This window comes from Lolium rigidum, chromosome 7, assembly GCF_022539505.1.
Source record: "Lolium rigidum isolate FL_2022 chromosome 7, APGP_CSIRO_Lrig_0.1, whole genome shotgun sequence".
Classification (NCBI taxonomy): Eukaryota; Viridiplantae; Streptophyta; class Magnoliopsida; order Poales; family Poaceae; genus Lolium; species Lolium rigidum.
This window is the reverse complement of record NC_061514.1, coordinates 273,713,882-273,722,507: the sequence shown is the minus strand read 5'-3', so window position 1 is coordinate 273,722,507 and position 8,626 is coordinate 273,713,882.

Sequence of the window (8,626 nt, the reverse complement as noted above, 5' to 3'; positions counted from 1 at the left end):
AATGGATAACATGCATGCAAATGAAGACGAGTTGGATCATAATGCAACTAACAAGAAAGTCCGGGAGAAAAAGTTCATCACTCAATACTACATTGAACGGCAGACGCATGAGCTGTACAATTTAGCAATCTTTAGAAAGTTCCAGCTAGTCCTAAATGATGTAACAAGACTCCAAATAAGAGAAGATGTTAAAGGGAAGATGTACTGGGTGTTTCAGGCAGCAAATTATCCTGTAAAAGAGCATAGGCACAGAGAATACCTAGTACAAGTTAATGAAGAAACAGAAGACTATTCTTGCATCTGTTGCAAATTTGATAAAGATGGTCTTCTTTGCTCACATATCCTCAAAGTGATGTTGCAACTGCAGGTAAACAAGATCCCAGATAAGTACATAATAGACAGGTGGCGGAAAAGAGAAAGAAAAATTCTGAAACATATTGTTCCACCACTAAATGAGGACAACACAGTTTTAAGATTCAATGTTCTTTCTAGAATGTTAGGACACACGGCTTCAAATGGTTCTAAGAACAAAAGAAAATACCAATATTTGCTACAAGAGATACCAAGACTTGAGGCAGAAATGGCCAAAATGGACACAGACACAGATGATATGTCAGCTATGGGACAGAACAGCTCATCAAGAAAGTAGTCAATCTGGATCCTACAGGTGAAAGTGGAACGACAATACAATTACTTGACCCAGATGTTGCCGATACAAAGGGCCGCCCTAGATTACTGACTATAAAGGAAAGGATTAAGCAAAATAAGTTCTATACCTGCAGCCATTGTGGTTCTACTAATCACACAAAGAAAAAATGTGATAAGTTGCATTTGGTCTTCAATTTGCCAAAGAAGAACAGGGGAAAGAAGAAGAAGAAAGAAAATGAAGGTTCGAATAATTCTTATTACTAAAAAAATATATGAAAGCAAAAAAGACTATAACTAATTATGATATAAACTGCTTTTGCTACCAGGTACACAAAAAGAAGGACAAGAAGCTGAAGCAGTCAAGTCCAGGGACAGAACTAAAGACTGAAATCTTCAGGGACAAAGCAGATGACCGCTTCAAAAGAAATCGAATCTGATTGCGTAGAAAGATGTATTAGTAGATGGCAAAGAAAAAGCACAATAATGTGTTTTGTTCTTATTTATTGTAACAGATATTTGTATAAAACAAATCTATTCATGGCTGTATGCATTTCCTCAGACCCAAAAAAAATGAATAGGTGGGAATCATGTAACCATGTGTGGAGAGTTATGTGCCTATCAATGAGTTGTGCTACACTAAAAGTATTTCCGTGCATATCGGGGAGCTTTGCAAAAAGGCATAGACAAAAATGTGTTGGAATTGCACCATAAGTGTTACATATTGTGTCATAGATTTGAAAAGTTAGTGCACTACATAGACTTCAAATGTGTTTTGTTGTGCTGGAATTTCATGGTATCTCATGGAACACAACAGAAGATAGCAAAAACTAAAATGTGTTTCCTCCTCCTTTTCCCGGGCTTGGAACCGGCTACACCATCCTTGTAAAAACGAGTAAGGAAGAAATGGCGTAGGCGGAGTTACCCACCCCCTAAAAAACCCCAGAAAAAGAACAAATGCACCCCTGACAAAAACAAAAAAAGCAGAACCAAAAAAGGTATCCATATAATTCCTGTATATGAAAAAAATAGAGATATATCTGTGCCAAAACAAGAAAAAGCGAAAAAGGATGTTCATGAACTACACAAAGCTCATGATAGCTGAATTACAACACATACTATGTTCAAAAACACACATATTATATGGAAAAAGAACATGACAGAATTCATAAAAGAAAAGCGTGACACAACTGATTAGTCTTGATGAGGAGCAGAACAAGATTGAGGATCTACATCAACGAAGCTGGCGCACAAAATCCTCCTAGAAAAACAAAAATAAAATGAATAAGCGTACGATCAGCTTCATCGACACTAAGGTAATGAGTCAATGAAAAATGCAGAAAAAATGTTACCTTCACATAGTAGTTGGTAACTATGCTACGATCAACTGTATTGCCACTATGGAAGAACAGACGGTTTGCATACTGAATGCGCAAGTGGAGAACGTCATCTTTACTAAACTCCTTGCGGAGGTCCTTGGTGGGATCAAAAACTTCAACAGACTTCATTGTAAAGACACCACAATCATGACTGATCAAAGAAAATATGGGCATAAATTTAGTAATTCTATGTAACACATTTTGAAAAAAATAAGCAGAAGTTGAACAAAACCAAGCATGGTGTCCATTTAAAAAATAAACTTACCAGTGTTACAAAAAAAACAATATTCAACACTATAGAAAGAAACCTTGTATGAACTATACTAGAAAGAACATTAAAACAGAACTTACGCATTCCCCTGGCGTGGCATGTTAGGAGTCATAACACTAAATTTCTTGAAATCAGGTTCATCGCTGTTGAATATCTTCTTCCAAAGAAGTGTAAAATTCCTAATCTGTTATTGACAAATAAATAGTAAGACACCATGAAAAACAAATAAGCTTAGGTCTAGATAAAATGAAAATAAATATAGAAGAATCAAGAAAAACATACTAAGGGGGCACGAACTGCAATCTGATAATCCGATTTTGCACTGTAGAACGAATCAAGAAACGCAAAAAGCTTGAACTTGAAGTCTACCACGAAAGAAAACCAATGATCGAGATGACATATGGGAAAGAACAACTGCATGGGATATGTATACAAAAATTAAACACATGTACATTAGCAGATATAGTATAAATTTTTTGGAGCAGATGAATCAAGTCTACACACTCTATCTGATAAATCAAGTCTTTTCCCTTTACTAGCACTAGCAGCACCAACAAAAGAGGTACGGACAATGTTCTCCTGCATTGGACTAGATAATTCAAGGATGCTTTCCTGAAAAAAGAATGAAAAGCATTTTCATACAGGATTAAAACACAGAAAATAAGGAGACAACAAATATTGAAAAAAAGGTGTAGATGCTCATACCCCAACATATGAAAAGAAATAATGCCTCCCAGATTTTGAAGGATGGTTGACTTCGAATAGCTGCCGACAGAAACACGGGATCAAGAAGTTGTCAATGTGTCCATCACGCATAAGCGTCTGCCCAAGAGAAATAAAACTACAGTGGACACCATGATATTTAAGAGCATAGTTCCTGAATTGAAAAAAAATAAAAGAAGAATGATAAGTGAAGTAAAAAATCAAATAAGAATGATAAGTGAGGTAACAAATCAAAAGTCTGAAAGGCAGGAAAAAAGATACTTAACAACTAAGAGAAATAGAAGAACAAAAAGAAAAAGTGAGAGATATAAAACATACTTCTGAATTCGATCGGTGTACGCCGACTCAACAATTGCACGAAATGCATGATATCATCGTCGATATCTGGGAAACGTGGATTATCTCGCTAAAGGAAAGACCAGACTGTTCTTTGGCTGAAGAGTAACAAAACCATTGACTATGGCAGGCTGTTTTTGAACAAATTTATCAACATCTACAACCTCCACACCTTCCTCCACGACATGCAAGCTGCCCACTCCAATTTTCATAGATTTACTGACATGCGACGATCTGGGATGCACTGTCCTGTTGTAAACATCATCACCCTTCGCAGCTAACTCCTTTTGCCTATCCTTGAAACTTGATGTACCAGTGATAGTAACTCCAGGTGATGCATCCGCCTTCTAGAATTCAGAAAAACACGAATTAAAAAATGATGAAAAGGCTGAACAAGATTTAAATAATTATAAAGAATGAATTAAAAAGAAAAATACCAAAATGGCTTCAGGTGTTGTGTCACCAACAGGGATTGGAGCTTGTTTGCTTCCATCAGATGCTTTTGGTAAAATATTCTGCATTGAAGTAGTCGCTGGTACTCCCATAGCATCCTGCATGCATGAAAACACAAACGGAGAAAGAGAAAAAGAGTTGGAAACCAATTTGGGATGTTTACACAAAAAGAACCAACATGATAGAATCTATCCACTTAATTGAAAAAATAAAATTAGTAAAAGCAAAAGGAACACTAACCATGCCACCACGAGAAGGTGACAAATTCAAACGACCGATGGGAGATATCAAATCGGACTGACAAGGACCAGGAACATTATTTTCAGGCAAATGTAAACTCAATCTCGACATAACCTTACGTAGAGGATGAATTTGTGGTGCTGCATTCAAGAAGAAAAATTTAAAAAGAAGGACAGACTAGGGAAAAGAAATAATGAAAACAGATTTCTAAAAGAAAAAATAGAAAAGTATGCTAAATAATAAGTAATTGTCTGTCAAGTTGAAGTTCTGAACAACATGATTACTTGTGAGGGCAACAGGAGTATCTGCGCATATAGAAGGAGAAATGCACATGACGATATGCTAATGAAATATACCAAGACAGATGGAATGTAAAAGCTGAAATGTATACCAAGACAACCAATGCCCGCGTAAATGGTGTTGTTGCTCTTGTAACAAGGATGTGCATTTGATAGAAATTGAAGAACATTATGAGATAAAATCTCCAACATGTTCTTGTTACCAAATTGAGATGACGCCAAACTCTGAACAGTTTCAAATATACCATCTATAGTCTCAGGGGTGAAATATAAAAAGTAAACACAGTCAAGGTCGAGGAAAAACAAAAATGATAAAAGGATACATGTACCAGTGGAAAATATATATAAAAAATGACAAAAGGACTACAGGGGTGACAGTATAATACCTTTCCATCCAAAATCATACCAAATTTATCGTGAAAGGACTGCTTTACTTGCTCCGACATAGGCTCACAACTTGTACCACAATTCATGCCATCCATGTTGCTCTTGAACATTCTCTGACAAATGAAAAAGCAGGGGCAAGAAATTCATATAAGAAACAGAAAATGATCAGAACAAAAACATAGAACAAAAATGAACTGTAGGTCAGAAGAAAATATACATTAACATAGACACTTGGAAGATCAGATCTCAAGCGTCTCCGGCCAAAACATATTTTGCTTCTGCGGTCCAACTCAGAGTATTCAACAATCATGTCACCATTCCACGAAACTGCCCTAGGAACTCCACTACCAACAATGTGAGCGCCAAAATCGAGGCAATCAAGATACTGTACCTTCGAGTAAACAACAACAGATAAATAGTTATTATAAATACTAATATGGAGCGAAATGAAATGACTAAAAAATACTACACTTACTGCAAGCGCAAACGAACAGAACTCAAATGATTTCGGCTTCCTTCCTTTCACTTTTATGAACCTCAAAAGTTTTTCAACTCCAAGAATGAAATGCTTGTAAACCAACTGGCAAATATCAAAACTGCTCGCTCGATCAAAGTCACCAAGCTGCTTTATGTATTTAGTATCTAAGCGGTCATTGGCACATGGGCACAAGAAACAAGAGATAGCGATTTGCATGAAGCACACAAACACCTGTTCATCAGATAGAGGTTTGGTGGACTTTAACATGTCACCAAAGAATGTGATGTGGGGGACTTCTGATAAATGGAACAAAGACATGATGAAATCAGCTCCGCCTTCACTGTCCTCAACAACCTCAGAACCGGAATTTGGCAAGCCAAGAACAAAGTGAAAAGAATCTTTTGAAATATTTATTATCTTGTCGTTGACAATAATTTGCGAAGAATGATAATCAACACAACAAGCGAGCCAGAGAATGAAAGACGATGGAATGTGAGTCTTGGCAAGACCAAGTAAACAACCAAAACCAAATCTCTGAATAGCACACTTCTGCTCCACAAGAAGCCGATGCAACACTTCAAAGAAGTACTTGAATGAATATACAGAGGAAGCACGATTTGTCAATTCCAGAGAACTTCGCCTTTTTATTCTGGAAAAGAAATCAAGAGATATTGAAAAGGAAAACATTATAACCCAAAAACTAAGATTAAAAAGCGTAAAAAGACAAAGAACAAAAACAAAACCAACTACCAGACCTCTTTCCATTCATCAGAACAACTACAGAAATTTGAGAAATCCCTCTTCATGGATTTAATTGCCTGTCATTCAAAAAGGAAAAAAATAGGAGAAAAGAACTTCAAAACCAAATAAAAAGGTACCAACATAAAAATGGCTGAATGAAAAAATAGAATGAAAATACTACCTCCTTACTGAAAAACTCAAACAAAGCATCATCTAATAACCTCTTCCTTCTTCGCTTGACAATACCCTATATAGTTCAGGGAACTTAATGTAACTAAAAAAGGAAACAAAACCTTCAAAAAAATGCTAGAAAATGAAATTTTTCAAAAGTAATAACTGGAAACTGATGATCCTCGAAGCTGATATCATCATGGCTGTCATCAGACATATCACACGAATGGTCGTGGACATGACGACCACCCCTGCAGACCATGCAACAGTTGTCGCAGTTATGATGCCTACATACAAAAACACAAAAAGCTCTATGAGCAAATACGCCACATGCCATGATCTAGCATAAAACCGAACACCGGATTTGCATGAATATATTTCAAGAAAAAAGACTAAACAACCTAGTCAAAAAAACAATGAAGTGCTAAGTTAAAATCTAAGTGTAGTAAACCGAACCGTAAAGTTGAACACAAATGCTAAAAACCTATCGATGATTGGTGAGTTGGTTTGAAGGATTCGAGATAACACAAATCAAACCACCAAAAACGTGAGAGAGCTACATATCGAGGTTGCATCGACAAAAAAACTAGTAGAAACCATGAATCACTAAGTAAAAAACACTGTCAAAACCATGAAGGTCAATAAGCTTGATCAAAACAATGGACTAGCAGGTAGGGCACAATGAATAAATCTACAATCACTCAGAAAACATATAAAAGGTACATATAAAATGAACCTACTAAGCAGCAGATGCTGGCAGAAAAAAGGTGCCTCCAATTAACCAAGTAATAGCAAAAATACACAACTATTTGGTAAAAAAAACTCGGCAAAATGCCCTTGATACGTCCAAAACGTATCTACTTTCCCGAACACTTTTGCTATTGTTTTGCCTCTAATTTGTGTATTTTGGATGCAACTAACACGGACTAACGCTGTTTTCAGCAGAACTGTTCTGGTGTCTCGTTTTTGTGCGAAATCCAACTTTTAGGAAAAACCTCGGGATTTTGACGAAAGGGCCTATTTTCCCAGAATACTGACGGAGCCAGAAGGAAAAGTAAGGTGGAGGCCCGAGGGCCCCACACCATAGGGCGGCGCGGCCCAGGGGGGGCCGCGCGGCCATGTGGTGTGGCCCCCTCGGCCGGCCTCCGACGCCCTCCTTCGGACTACTTATTCGCCTCGACCTAAAAACACACGGGGAGAAGTCGAAGTCGCCAGAAACCCTCCAGAACGCCGCCACATCGCGAAACTCCGTCTCGGGAGCTAGAAGTCTCCGTTCTGGCACTCCGCCGGACGGGAATTGGAGGAGATCATCGCCGCCATCACCGCCAACGCCTCTCCATCAACCAGCCATGTTTCCCCCATCCATGTGTGAGTAATTCCCCGCTGTAGGCCGAAGGGGATGGTAGGGATTGGATGAGATTGGTCATGTAATAGCATAAGATTGTTAGGGCATAGTGCTTAGTGTCCGTAGAAGGTACTTTTATGATATTGTTGCAACTTGTTATGCTTAATGCTTGTCACTAGGGCCCGAGTGCCATGATCTCAGATCTGAACATGTTATTATTTCATCATGATATTCATTGTTTATGATCTTACCCGCAAGTTGTATACACATGTCGCTCGTCCGGAACCAATGGCCCCGAAGTGACGAAATCGGGACAACCGGAGGGAATGGCAATGACGTGAGGATCACATGTGTTCACGGAGTGTTAATGCTTTGCTCCAGTACTCTATTAAAAGGAGTACCTTAATATCCAGTAGTTTCCCTTGAGGCCCGGCTGCCACCGGCTGGTAGGACAAAAGATGTTGTGCAAGTTTCTCATTGCGAGCACGTACGACTATAATTGGAACACATGCCTATTGATTGATTAGTACTTGGATACCGTTTTATTATTATCCGCAAATGCCCTGCTATGATTGTTACATGAGTTTCTCTCATCCATGCAACGCCCGTCATCCGTCCCCGTGCCTACGGTATTTTAATCCTGCTCGTTTACTAAAATTACTACTGCTGTCTTTGTTACTTCGTCGCCGTTATTTCACTACTCGCTACTACTATAAAACTCGTTACTACTCGATAAACTCTTGCGAGCAAGTTCTGTTTCCAGGTGCAGCTGAATTGACAACTCCGCTGTTAAGGCTTTCAAGTATTCTTTGTCTCCCCTCGTGTCGAATCAATAAATTTGGTTTTACTTCCCTCGAAGACTGTTGCGATCCCCTATACTTGTGGGTCATCAAGACTATTTTCTGGCACCGTTGCCGGGGAGCATAGCTTTATTTGGAAGTTCACTTGGATTGATATTGTTCGCTGCAAATTCTCCATCATGGGTAAACCTCGCGATACTAAGGTCGCCATATTACCATCCACTACAAGAAAAGGTACAACTATGAGTACCTCTGCTGCTCTTGATTCACCATCTGTGATTGATAAACTTGTTTCACCACCACAAGCTTCAAATGCTGGTACTTCTGCTGAATCTGAAAGCTCTCATAATATTGATAA